The sequence below is a fragment of the Canis aureus genome, chromosome 22 (assembly GCF_053574225.1).
Source record: "Canis aureus isolate CA01 chromosome 22, VMU_Caureus_v.1.0, whole genome shotgun sequence".
NCBI lineage: Eukaryota > Metazoa > Chordata > Mammalia > Carnivora > Canidae > Canis > Canis aureus.
This window is the reverse complement of record NC_135632.1, coordinates 52031595-52045373: the sequence shown is the minus strand read 5'-3', so window position 1 is coordinate 52045373 and position 13779 is coordinate 52031595. Positions and strand designations below refer to the sequence as shown.

At 49.0% G+C, this 13779-nt stretch overlaps 1 protein-coding gene and 1 long non-coding RNA gene across 8 annotated transcripts in view; one reads left to right on the top strand and one right to left on the bottom strand.

Moving 5' to 3' along the window:
* Positions 1-102: 102 nt before the first annotated feature.
* On the bottom strand, positions 103-10517 carry LOC144294233 (uncharacterized). The gene is made up of 5 exons (XR_013361697.1): positions 10191-10517; positions 7658-7780; positions 1464-1493; positions 831-987; positions 103-239 (listed from the first exon to the last, which is right to left on the bottom strand). It is a non-coding gene; the product is annotated as an uncharacterized LOC144294233 (long non-coding RNA).
* A 270-nt stretch (positions 10518-10787) lies between these two features.
* SYNDIG1 (synapse differentiation inducing 1) overlaps positions 10788-13779 on the top strand; it is a 188806-nt gene continuing 185814 nt past the window's right edge. For 5 of the 7 annotated variants that reach the window (XR_013361690.1, XM_077866049.1, XM_077866055.1 and 2 more), the window contains exon 1: positions 10788-10919. The gene's annotated coding sequence lies outside the window, so the exon portion shown is untranslated. Of the gene's footprint in view, positions 10920-11040; positions 11092-11275; positions 11430-13779 lie in introns of those variants that run through there. The other 2 variants (XM_077866051.1, XM_077866050.1) reach the window with 2 other exon arrangements.

Here is a 13779-nt window from a genome sequence, read left to right as displayed (position 1 = left end):
TCTCTTACCCACCCCCCACACTCCCCCCCCCCCCTCCGCCCCGCATCTAAAACCAAGGAGATTCCCTTCTTAAAAGAAGGTCATGGCCCCGATTTTGTGTTCTGGGAGTGGAGATGTTGGAGACAAGCCTGCCTGTGGGTGGCATGGCCACGCAGCCGGTGGTAAGGCAGTTGAGGGGGCAGGTGGAGATGCATGCCTGGCCAGGAGTCCAAACAAAGTGACAGAATTCCTGCTATGACCTTGAACAAGGGAGTCACGACATTTACCTTCAGATAATTTTCTAAAAGTGGCACACATGGCAAAAAGTGTAGGATCATATGTGATGATTTCAAAGCCACCTGAAGAATCTTAGAAGCTGACTTCCTCCTTTGCTACCTGTGAAAGATCTACTCACAGCTTACCTATACAAATTTGATTCTGTCATTCTTCTGGTTGAATGCTGCTTATGGCCGCAAGATGAAGTCTAACCTCCTTAAACCTTGTGTGAGGCCTTTAGTGATCAGGCCACTGCCTTCCTCCCCAGACTGATCCCCTGACCTCACCCACCTTACACTTGGGGCTCCATGCTTCTTCTGACCTAAAAACTTGCAAAAGCATCTCAGTGCCTGGAGGACCCCTTGCCCCATCCCCAGTGTGCACAAGCCCCCATATAGAAGCCCTTAACTCCTGCTCCACACTCAGGTCTCAGCTGTTCTGATTACTTCCAGTTTCCTTGGGCTGCCCCCCCTCTCCATCAGAGCTACTATGGATCTACAGAGCTACTGTTCATTGTCCTTAAGGGAAAAGCCCCCCTCCTCTCCTATCAGGTTCTCCACCGTCATTGCTCATACCTGCCCAGTAGTAGACACAAGCAGACATTGCTGAACCAATGACAAGGTCGCAGGCCAGGAAGGACCCATCCAGTCGACTGCCCAAAGCAGTCTACTATTGTAATATTCCTGCTTTCCATTACTTGTTAAACATTTCATTTTGCTATTCCTTCCATGTCTGTGGGGACATAATTTAAGTACATTTGACAAGCTATACCATAGGTGACAAAACCCTTTTGAGTATATTTTGGATTGTCAGGTGGACCCTGGGACCAAGGGAGTACTTTCCTTCATGCCACCAGTCAGAGTTTATTAGTCCTGCATCCCCAAGCTGTAGAGATTCTGTGTGGCCATGCTCAACCCCTGCTATAGGAGGAGATCTTCATGGCATCCCGGTGCCCTGATATCAAGCAAACCATGTTTCAGTGACACTGGGCAGGACTGGCTGCTGGGACAGTTGTGACACTGCCAAGTCCTGCTTCTCTAGGCCCCTGCTTATGTGCATGACAATCACTCAGTGAATGTGCCTGCAGAGCACAGAAGGCAGGGCGGGTTGGTTCTGGCATGTGCCTGAGACAGGTTCTTTGTTTAAGAGACACTCTTTTTTTGAAATATGAGTGATAAACTGGGAATCACGAAAGGGAAATTGCTTACCTTTGTGCTGTTCCCCTCCACTTCCACATCCTGCAAAATTACAGAAGTAGTTATTTTTATAATAGAATCTCTTTTTTTCCAAGAAAAAAAAGCACATGCAGCAAAAAATATATTTTCTTGTGCCAAAAACAAGTTCTTAGGCCTTTTAGAAAATGCTAGAAATCATTCTAATAATTAATGACATGTTTAAATGCTTAGTTCTGCACAAGCAATGTTTTCAATGATCCCGACCTCTTATTTTGTCATTATGTTAGAGCTACATTAGTACATGTAGTTCTCTTGTGCAGCAAGGAAAACATGCTCTCCTTCCATTTCAGTGAAGACGGTACATTGACCTGTCCACTTCAGCACGTAGATTGAAGTGGACATCTGAATCTATTTTTTGAGACTAGCGTTTAGAGCACATGCCGCAAATTCTGGCTTCACAGTCAATCCTGATAGCAAGGTTTTGTAAAGGTAAGCTTCTTCTAATTTTTCTCCTCTTTAACAGTCTTGGAAACAGCCATTTTTTCCAACGTTTGGCAAATGCATTTTCTCAAAGATACTGATTTATTCTGATACTGCACTCTGTCATAATAATAGATTTGTGTTATGGATCATTAACTAGATCAAGGAAATTAGTAACTAGATAAAATTCAAGTAGAAGCCATCTGCCAAGGCAGGACAGGGGTGAAGTGGTATTGAGGGATACGAGGACCAGCCACATTGGGGACACAGGGAGCAGGGGCTGGAGGCTCTGGTGTGAACAGGCTGGGTTGTTACCTGACATCTCCAAAAATGCCCAAGAGAGTATGTGACAGTATAGGAAGAAGAAGTGAATTGTCAAAGTTGGGAGATGGAATAAATTCAGGGTGGGAGACAAGCAGATAACAGCAGAAAGGATCCACAATATTTGCACTGAGCACAAAGGGAGCCCCTGAACTTGACCTTTCTTTCCTGACTGACCTCTGGCTGCATGATGTATATGGGCCTGGTTGCTGGGAAAGGTAGACAGGATCTATCTCAACTGGATGGCATAACCAAACCTACCTCTGTGTTTATCTGATGTAACCCACAAAAATGAGCAGCTTGTGGCTGAGTCTCAACACAGGGCCACATTCAAAGAAAAAGCAATTTGACACCTAACATCTTGAAGTAAAAGGCAGATCCTTAAAGTAGACATGAATGGTACAGGAATTTCACACAGTAAATCATGCAGCAAAATTTTCCAGGATCCTACTTAGAGTCCTCTCTTGTGCAAAAGGAAGCTTGTTTGACACACATTCAGACACCACCTAGAAAAGTGGGTGCCAATGCCTCCTGGGCCCATGGAGGATGGAGGCTCAGGGATATGCATATCCTCTTCATCCCTCTCCTGGTTGATTTTGAGAAACACTTCTCATTCATCAGATGGTCCCAGGGGATGGAAAGCTGGTTGTCACCTACTGTGACCGCCTCGGGAGTTTCTCCCTTAGACTGGCTCCCTCTTCCTCCCCATGGACCATATAGGTGGTCTTCACATCTTGTCCCTGGGATTAGTTCCCCCCAATAAAGGTCTGACTGCACCCTTAGGCTCTGGTTTCAGAAAAGGAGACCCAGGCCAAGCTACCATTCTGGATTAGGTAGCACTTGTGTTTACTGAGGTGGCCCAGCTTCTCTAATTCAGGTATGCAAAATCATGAATTCTGCTGAGGAAAACTATGCCAACAAAAAGGATGGGCATCAGGACACCACAAGAATAAGTAGCAAAACCTATTATTTGGCTTTAGTGGGTCTTAGAGGAAGCAGGGAGAACTCTGGAGCATGCCTTGCTGGCACATCTTCCCAAAACCCCTAACAACCACAGATCTTCCTTAGCATCTCCACTGCTATAAGTGCTAGCAATCTATGGCAAATGTTGTTATATCCACTTTGTAGATGGAAAAACTGATATTTCAAGAGGTTAAGGAGGTGGCTGAATGCCTATGACCATGGTTGCACCCCATGGTCCTAGATGTGCTCAGATGTCTCTCAGTCTCTGGCTTTCAAGGCCTGGGGAAGAGTGGAACAGAAAACTCATGTTTTCATGCTCTTACAAGAGAAATTAAGGCTGTCCCAGGAATTAGCATAATGTCAAAGAAATATGTCGGTATGAGTCATAAGCAGCAAGTTCTGCAGAAACTGGAGAGTGGGCAGATGGAATCAGCCAAAGGGATCTAGGGGGATCTGAAGGGATGCAAGGGTGTTGGCCACACCCAGCCTCTGCCCCCTCAAAACAAGTACCTTGAATGAGAGAGATAACATCAATCACTCCTCTTATATCGTATTCTGGGGGCCTTCCAAGCACCAGCATCTGTTTTGTGCCAAAAATCCAGAATTGGCCACTTTGTTGGAAAAAGTACCCAACAACCTTGTCTCACCAACTGTCTTTAAGAACAATAACCAGCCAACTCTGGTCAGGAAAACATGCTGAGTGTATTGAACACATTCACGCCTCACACAATGCCATTTTAGATATGCAGAAATCCAGAAGTGATAGGAAGCAGCAGATGCTTACTTGGAGCTCAGGTAAACATCTGAGTTCCCAACCTTGATGGTAAGCATTCCGCTGACTCCTAACAGACTCCCTCTGTTAATGTTGGCTACTGAGGAAGTAGAAGACAGCCAGTGCTGTGCAAAAGCTTCTTATCTTGATGAAGTCCCAATAGTTCATTTTTGCTTTTGTTTCTTTTGCCTTCGTGGATGTATCTTGCAAGAAGTTACTGTGGCCGAGTTCAAAAAGGGTGTTGCCTGTGTTCTCCTCTAGGATTTTGATGGACTCTTGTCTCACATTTAGATCTTTCATCCATTTTGAGTTTATCTTTGTGTATGGTGAAAGAGAGTGGTCTAGTTTCATTCTTCTGAAGGTGGATGTCCAATTTTCCCAGCACCATCTATTGAAGAGACTGTCTTTCTTCCAGTGGATCGTCTTTCCTCCTTTATCGAATATTAGTTGACCATAGAGTTGAGGGTCCACTTCTGGATTCTTTATTCTGTTCCATTGATCTATGTGTCTGTTTTTGTGCCAGTACCACACTGTCTTGATGACCACAGCTTTGTAGTACAACCTAAAATCTGGAAGCTTTTGCACAGCAAAGGACACAGTCAACAAAACTCAAAGACAACCTACAGAATGGGAGAAGATTTTTGCAAATGACATATCAGATAAAGGGCTAGTTTCCAAGATCTATGAATAACTTATTAAACTCAACACCAAAGAAACAAACAATCCAATCATGAAATGGGCAAAAGACATGAAGAGAAATCTCACAGAGGAAGACCTAGCCATGGCCAACATGCACATGAGAAAATGCTCTGCATCACTTGCCATCAGGGAAATACAAATCAAAACCACAATGAGATCCCACCTCACACCAGTGAGAATGGGGAAAATTAACAAGGCAGGAAACCACAAATGTTGGAGAGGAGGTGGAGAAAGGGGAACCCTCTTACACTGCTGGTGGGAATGTGACCTGGTGCAGCCACTCTGGAAAACTGTGTGGAGGTTCCTCAAAGAGTTAAAAATAAACCTGCTCTATGACCCAGCAATTGGCCTGCTGGAGATTTACCCCAAAGATACAGATGCAATGAAACGCCGGGACACCTGCACCCCGATGTTTCTAGCAGCAATGGCCACGATAGCCAAACTGTGGAAGGAGCCTCGGTGTCCATCGAAAGATGAATGGATAAAGAAGATGTGGTCTATGTATACAATGGAATATTCCTCAGCCATTAGAAACGACAAATACCCACCATTTGCTTCGACATGGATGGAACTGGAGGGTATTATGCTGAGTGAAGTAAGTCAATCGGAGAAGGACAAACATTATATGTTCTCATTCATTTGGGGAATATAAATAATAGTGAAAGGGAATAGAAGGGAAGGGAGAAGAAATGGGTAGGAAATATCAGAAAGGGAGACAGAACATGAAGACTCCTAACTCTGGGAAAGGAACTAGGGGTGGTGGAAGGGGAGGAGGGCGGAGGGTGGGGGTGAATGGGTGACAGGCACTGAGGGAGGCACTTGACGGGATGAGCACTGGGTGTTATTCTGTATGTTGGCAAATTGAACACCAATAAAAAATAAATTTATTATTAAAAAAAATGTTGCTCCAGAAAAAAAAAAAAAGGAAGAAGAAGCAGACAGCCTGGATCTGCACCTTACCTCTCCTCTCACTATGTGAGCTATTCAGTCCCTGATTCTCAGCCTCTTCAGCTCCTGGGATCACTCCCAGCCCCACTGAGCTGAGATCAGAATTCAGAGAGGTTATGTATATAAAGAACCTACCTTATTTCTAGGTGCAGCAGATAACAAAAATGACCCTCAATTCCTTCCACCCTTTAGTACATACATGCTCATTGCCAATGTGATTTTATGGCTCCATCCATCCATCAAAACATGACAGCTATTTCCCCATCTCCTGCCTTGGAACAGGGCACCTGACCTGCTTTGGTTAATGAGACTATAGCTAGTGTCAAGTCTGCTGGAAATCTGTGTGCACTGAAGCTGTTGCCATTGGGCACCCTACAGCCACCACTTTGTAAGGAATGCTGGGACAGCCATCTGGGTGGCAGACTTACGGCCTGGCCTGTCGGCCCATCACCAATCAACCCCCAGATAGGTGAGTCAGGCTTTTGACTGCCAGCTGACCACAGATAGGTCTGAGTGAGCCCAGGCAGCACCAAGTGAAACAGAGGCAATCCATCCCAGTGGGCTTAGCCCTCTTGGCCAACCCTCAGAATTGTGAGCGATTATCATTTTAAGCTACTGAGTTTGGGGGAAACAATAGATAAGAGATACTCTGGCACTATAGAAATTGCCTAGAACACATTCACTTTCTCTCTTCTTTGATTCTTTCCAAAGCGATGTAATGGATGCAGAGGCAGAACAGCTAATTTGGAAATCAGTAACCCAATGTGGCTTGACTGCCCTTCCACACAGCCCTTCTAGAACTGTCTTCTCATGGGGAAAATCAGAGGGTGGTCATCAAGAATTCCTCCAGCTCCAACTTTATGACATTCTTTGGCAAGTTTTTTCATGTTCTAAACTCTCATTCGACGTGGCCTCAGAAATCTCCCTAGGTTTTAGCTTTTTCTCCCTTTATTTCTGATTCATTCATGTTTTTTTTTTTCTTAGAACCTTGCCTTTCATGTCTATATTGAACATCTGAATGCTCATTTACCTGTCCTTCTAAGTCAAAAAGGATTCCACTGTCATAAGACATTGCAGCTTTTCAATTCCTGGATGTCATCAACTTAAGACAAACAATTTAGTAATAGATTTTGGGGAGCGAAAAGAAAAAAGAAACCCTGCATTATATTAATTAAAATGCTTTAAAATTGCATATACCTATTCTTCATCTTTAATACTACAATCAACATTTGGGACAGAGCACTTTACATGTTTGATCTAAAGATGGGTTTCTGAATGAGCTCTGTTGACCCCCAGACACTACACATAGTACTATATAGCCCTTGATCTAAAGCCTTTCAGTTTAAGACATTTTAAGGAATATTTCTTATTTTTAAAAACTTGAATCTGTATTTCCTCTCATCAAGTCCACCTACCTCTGGGCAGGTAACAGTTTCTCCTGAAAATCACTGAGAAGACTGACAGCAACAACATGTGAATTGAATTGGCCCCACCAACTGTCCATAGCGCTGAAAAGTTCTATAATCTCTTGTAAGAGATAAGAATCATTGAGAAGGTTACCCGGTTTCTAGGAGATTTGATGATTTCTACTGTGTCCCACTGCCCAATATGTGGCAGCCCTTCATTTGCTTTTTCATTTCAGTGTTTCATCACCTATATCAGTTATGCTAACACTCCAATCACAAGCAGGGAACCACACTTAAGACAAACTGCTCTATGTGCACAGTTAACATTCCAAATCAACTGAGGTGCCCCCAGGAGCCCTGGATTCCTCCCAGAGCTGCCACATTTGCTGGGAGCAGGTGACAACCCCTCTCAGGGTTTTAGACTCCTGATCCTGGCAAGTTTCTTTTGCAGTGAAGAGTAAGGCCCATTAGGATTGCAGAAACACTAAAAGGAGTGTGTTTGTGTGTGTATATGTGTGTGTGTATGCGCACATGGGGTAGTGTCAAGAAAAGACAATATGTATCTGGGGATCTTGAAGCTATGTTAGTGGCATGCAAGAAATTAATAAGAAGAAGATGAGGAAGAGGAATGTTCATACCACATTATGAATTGTTCCATTTCTTTCAAATTACCCTCTTTCTTCAGAGACATCTGTTTTTTGATCTCACAGTCCAATGTGGTTTTTTCAACAATTATGAATCACTGAGTATTTCTTCAGTACCTGCAAAGCATCCAAAGTAAAGAGCTTTACAAACATAGAACATAGTGACTTAAGGGAGTTCACCCATAAAACTGTCAGAAGAAGTTTCATATTCATTCCACAACAAAAGAAAATTGTGAATATTTAGATGCTAAATTGATTGAGGCACATTATGGAAACCGACTCTTAGAAAATATTAGGAAATGCAATTTCATACCACCCACACTCCCTACAAATATATCCATGCTCAACACATCACCAAGATGAGCCAGGGTAGGGTATACAGTTCCAGAGTATCAACCTGAAAAGTTTCAAAGAACCTAGGATATACAGATAGTCCACAAAATTCAATGGTGTTTTCTTCCTTTAACTTCTGCAATCCTCACTTCTGGAGGGAACACTCCACAGGCAATCAGTGATCATGTTTTATTTTTTTTATTTTTTATTTTTTATAATTTATTTTTTATTGGTGTTCAATTTACTAACATACAGAATAACCCCCAGTGCCCGTCACCCATTCACTCCCACCCCCCGCCCTCCTCCCCTTCCACCACCCCTAGTTCGTTTCCCAGAGTTAGCAGTCTTTACGTTCTGTCTCCCTTTCTGATATTTCCCACACATTTCTTCTCCCTTCCCTTACATTCCCTTTCACTATTATTTATATTCCCCAAATGAATGAGAACATATAATGTTTGCCCTTCTCCGACTGACTTACTTCACTCAGCATAATACCCTCCAGTTCCATCCACGTTGAAGCAAATGGTGGGTATTTGTCATTTCTAATAGCTGAGTAATATTCCATTGTATACATAAACCACATCTTCTTTATCCATTCAGAAGAAAGAGAAATTAAGGAGTCAATCCCATTTACAATTGCACCCAAAAACATAAGATACCTAGGAATAAACCTAACCAAAGATGTAAAGGATCTATACCCTCAAAACTATAGAACACTTCTGAAAGAAATTGAGGAAGACACAAAGAGATGGAAAAATATTCCATGCTCATGGATTGGCAGAATTAATATTGTGAAAATGTCAATGTTACCCAGGGCAATATACACGTTTAATGCAATCCCTATCAAAATACCATGGACTTTCTTCAGAGAGTTGGAACAAATTATTTTAAGATTTGTGTGGAATCAGAAAAGACCCCGAATAGCCAGGGGAATTTTAAAAAAGAAAACCATATCTGGGGGCATCACAATGCCAGATTTCAGGTTGATCATGTTTTATACTGCACGAAGGAAGGTGCCTCCTGTCCTATTAGGAAAAATCCAATTTAAAATTCAGATAGTACCTAGAGTCAAAGTGCTCTCTTGGCAAAACAAAACTGCCCTCCAAAATTCAACCCAAAGCCCAGATAAGCAAAAGCGGCATTGGCAGAAAGGCAACAAACTGTGCTCCAGGCTACTTTTGTGTATTCTGTAGCTACAACTACCTCAATTAGCCTTTGTAAAGAAAAACCTCAGCTTTTTCATCTGATAAATGGGAATGATTCTCTGCTCACCTCAGATGAGTGTAACAACACCTTCTTAACCCAGTGGTTCATGGTTCAGATGAGAGAATTTTCTGTTCAGGAAAGGACTAGCAACTTTACTAAGGTAAGGGTGGGGGGCATCTCCCTCCCATCTGAGAACTTCTCCTAGATGGGAGAGATGTACCAAACCACGAGCTTGTAGCTCTGAGGATCTAGAGGAAGAACCTCCAGTTTTGCTTTGCCATGCTGCGGAGATGGAGATTGGATTGCAATTCGAATGATGAAGGCAAAGCATAGATAGTGCTGGTTCTGCTGACCTGTTCCTCCACTTGAAAGTCTTTTACAGTACCATTCTGACTTCAGCATTCTCTTTGGGTTGCTGATGTCCCATAGGTGCCAGACTCCCCCCACACACATACACACACACTGCCCCCCAAGGGAACACAGTGAGGGACCCATCCTTCCCGCACCACCTCTAACTCCTGCCCTTTGGAAATTCTACCAGAGGTACTGTTAGTGGAAGCAGTGCCTTCTGGGAGGGGGGGTGGGGGGGACAAAAGGTTGGTTACCAGGGCAAGGGGGAGGGTCTCCTGGGGGCTTGACTAACAGGGCCTTGGCTAGCAAGGCTGGAGTCTACAGCAGGTCTGCACCCGGGGTAGAAATGGGCTCACAGATTATTTTCCTAAGTCACTTTAACTCCTTTTCGGATAGATCTTTCATTCGGGGTTCTTTCTCTATGGAATTCAAACTAAAAACACTATACTCCCTTCCCCCAACACTTCAAATGCAGTGGCCCTCCTCAGCTCTGCTCCCCTAGACCCACTCTCCTAACCAGAATTATGCCCCCCAACCCGCCCTCCCCCACAGCTGTAGTCTCCAATTGCCAAGGGGCAGCCAGTGGAAGAAAACACTGTTTGGGGCTGGGCAGGGTGTCTCAGAATCCGGGCCGCACCTGGTTTCACCTGGAGAGCTGGCTGGTCAGTACTCGAACAGATGCCAGACCTGTAAAGTGGGTCCTTTGAACCTCAAAACCTTGCAGGAGCCTTGGGGAGGCCTTTAGGACCGAGGGGAATCATCTCCTCTCGGAGCCAGGCTGCTACCTCGTCCTCGGAGTACCCAGGGGCTCCTCCCACCCCCAGTCTCTGTAGCCCGCACAGTCCCAGACCCTGGCCCCGGGCCACCCACGGACGTGACACCCCCGGGGGGCCTGTCGGCCGGGGGCAAAGTCGGCGGCTGCCTCCGCACGGGGCCGTTCTCGCCCTCGCTGTCACCCTCCCCCGGAGCCCGCGGCCACCGCGGCCGGCGCGCCGGTCACCAGGCTGGGCGAGCCGAGCCGAGCCGAGCCGAGCCGGGCCGGGCCCCCGCCCCCCCCAGCCCCGTGCGCGCCGCGGGAGTCTCCCCGCACCCGCTCGGTCGCCTGGGGCTGGAGGGCCGGGCCCCGCCCCGTGGCCTCGGCGCGAGCTCTCCGCGGCCCCCTCTGGCGCGCGCGGGGCAGCGGGGGCGCCGGCGGCGAGCTCGGGGCGGGGAGCGGCGCTGGGAGGCGGGGGCGGGGCGCAGGAGGCGAGAGCCGGGAGCCGAGCAGAGGCGGGCGCCGCACCGCCCCGCGCCCCGCACGCTCGCTGGCTCCGGAGACGCGCGGGCGGCCGCCGGGGCGCACCGGCCGGGTCACCTTGTCCGGGAGGTGAGTCCCGACCGCCCCCGCAGCGCGGGCGGGCCGAGGGGCCAGAAGGCGTGGGCGGGGGCCGCGGGGGCCGCGGGGGCGCGGGGGGCGCGGGGGGCGGCGCTCGCGCGGGGGGGGTGCGCCCTGGCTCCGCCTCGGCGCGCGCAGACCCGGCGGCGGCGCGGGGCCCGCGGTGAGTCGGGGGGTCGCGGCGGCGCGACCTGGGAGGCGCGGGGTCGCCGGGAGCCGGGGAGAGCAGGGCAGGCGCGGAAGATGCGGAGGAAGGGGCCGGGTGCCGTGAGCCCGGGCTGCAGCCTGGCGGCGCGGAGGGGCTGTTGTGCAAAGTCGGTGGGCGCTAGTGAGACCCGGGCCCGGGGGCGCGGCGGGGCGGGACCGCCCAGGCCGTGGGGGCGCGCGGCGGGCCGAGGCTCCGCGGCTTCGGGCGACCCCCCGGAGCGACCCAGAAGAGGCTGGTGCTGGTGACGGGGCAGCCGCGGAGCTGGGCACCGAGGTCCGGACGGGACCGGGAAGGTAAACCGGCTGGGCTTGCCGTCGCCGAGCGAAGGGGAACGGAGGGCGAGGGCGCGAGCGCGCCGGGATGGGGACTCCCAGCCCCGGGCCGGGACGCAGGCGGGGACTCCCGGAGCCCCTGCGTCCGCGACTGCCTGGGCCTTTGGTCCACAGGGGACCGAGGGGGGCGCTTGGGGGATCAAGCTCTCGTCCCGATTCCGCCAGGCAGGATTCCTGCCCCGGGGCGAGCGCTCTCCGGGCTGCGGAGTTGGGCACTTGTCCGAGGGAAGGGGCTTCGGTCGCTCGCGCGTTCTCTGCGCGGCTCCGACAGCCTGGGCGCTCGCACTGCTTCGGGGAGGCTGCCAGTGCGGCCGCCCGGCTTTTCGGAGAGGCCAGAGGAAGGCGTCACCGGGTCGCCTCCTTTCCCGGGGGGGGGGGGGGGGGCGGAGGCAGGTTCCCCTGCCCGCAGAGCCGGGCTCCGGCGGCCAGACTTCCGCGAGCGCAGCCCTTCTGCGGCGTCAGATGCGCCGGCGCCGCGGGGCCGGGGGCGGGGGGCTGGGGGCCGGGCTCGGTGTGCGCGCGGCCCCCGGCCGGTCCCGGTCCCGGTCCCGGTCCCGGTCCCGGTCCCGGGGCGCAGCACAGCAGACGCCGCCGAGGGCTTAAGCGATTGAGGGGCAGAGGCCGGGCGGCTCGGGTTTCTCGTTGGAATCGCGCTCGGGCGCCGGTGCGTGCTCGTGTCTGTCCCTTTCCGCGTCCCTCGCACTGGCCCGAGGGTCTGGCGGGAGGCAGAGCGGGAGGCGGGTGCGCAGACCTCAGCCTGGCAACAAACCCCGCGCGAGCCAACTTTTCCTGGCTGCGGTGCGGTCGCCAGGACACCCGCGCTGGAGCTGGCTGCGGTCCTCCGGGAGGGGAGGGTCCGACTCCGGGATCCTCCCGGTGCCCCCAGCAGCCCGATGTCCCCCTGGCTAGGGCAGGAAGCAACCAGAGCCAAATCAGCGAATGAATTATCGCACACCGTGGGTGCCTGGTGGTTGTGTGGAGTGGCTTTTTGGAGATCAGACCACAGGTGCCAAGCCTGTGAGAGGCTGTGACGAAGAGCCCTCCTCTCTCCAAAACCCCGGCCCCTTTGCAAGGAGCAAATGTTGGCCTGCAGCTGCTCCGGGGCCCTCTCCCACCCCACCCCCGCCTGCTGCGTGAGAATGGAATCGCCGGAACCGAGAGGGCCTTGTTAAAGAAAAGGCAGAAAATGGAAAAATCTGTTTGTAAAGTTTTTTGTTTTTGTTTTTGTTTTTTTTTATCATGGAAAATTTCAATGGTACGCCAGAGTTGAGAATAATATACTGAACCCCCAATGTACCCTCCATCCAGCACCACACTCACTGACCCTGATCTCTTTTAGTCACCCCTCCTCAGGGCTTTGGAGGCCGTGTTTGATGAAGTATTTAAAGACCCCTTCCAAGCCCACCTCACCTCTAAACGCATTCTCATGTAGCTCCAGCTAATGACGTTTTGTCCCATTTTCACCTATCATCAGAAAAGACTGCTTTAAATGATTCTATGAGAACCTACATGATGATAAAGTAGAAATGAAGGCACTCCCATTTCCATTTTGTGGTAATAAAAGAAAACCTACTGACATTCCTTGAGACATAGGGGGGATTGAAGGAGGGAGGAGAAATCCAGATCCTGAGAAAAAGAAACATTTGAAACCATTGGATTTGGCTCATACCAGTTGATGTGCAGGGAATGAACTGGATTCATTCATGCTGAACCAGGAGAGGCAAAATAATTATTTTATTTTTGGCAAAAACTTTAAACTCAATCCATAAATCATAAGCAATTAATTTATTCCACATTTAGCATGGCATAAATTAAAAGTGTTACACACTGGACTTGACTCATCTTTCTCATTAACTCTGACCCGTATTTTCTAGGGAGTTATTTCTATCATAAGAGAATAAAAAGGTATTTTCTTATGTAAGTTTTCTATCTAAGACACTAGTCGGTGCTATTCTGGGGTTTATGAGCAGTACTGAATATTTCATCTCTCAATTAGAAAATGTTTGGTCATCACACCAGTCACATCTGATACACCCTCTAGGGAGATATTCTTGCTTGCTCAGATTTGAGTCAAAATGTGGTTTCTGTTGGCTGGAGAGAAATAGCATGGTGAGGCCTCCAGAGACAATGGGAAGGTGCTCCCGCTGCCCCCATTCCTACATGGCTCCCTCCCACCCTGCCACCTCTGTGCCTTCCTTTTTATAAAAGCTGCTCCTAAAAATTGTCAGCGTTCTTGGAGGATTCAGACTTTTGAATACCTTTAAAAAGTGCATTATTTAAAGGCATCCTTAGTTAACCTTTTGCAATATGA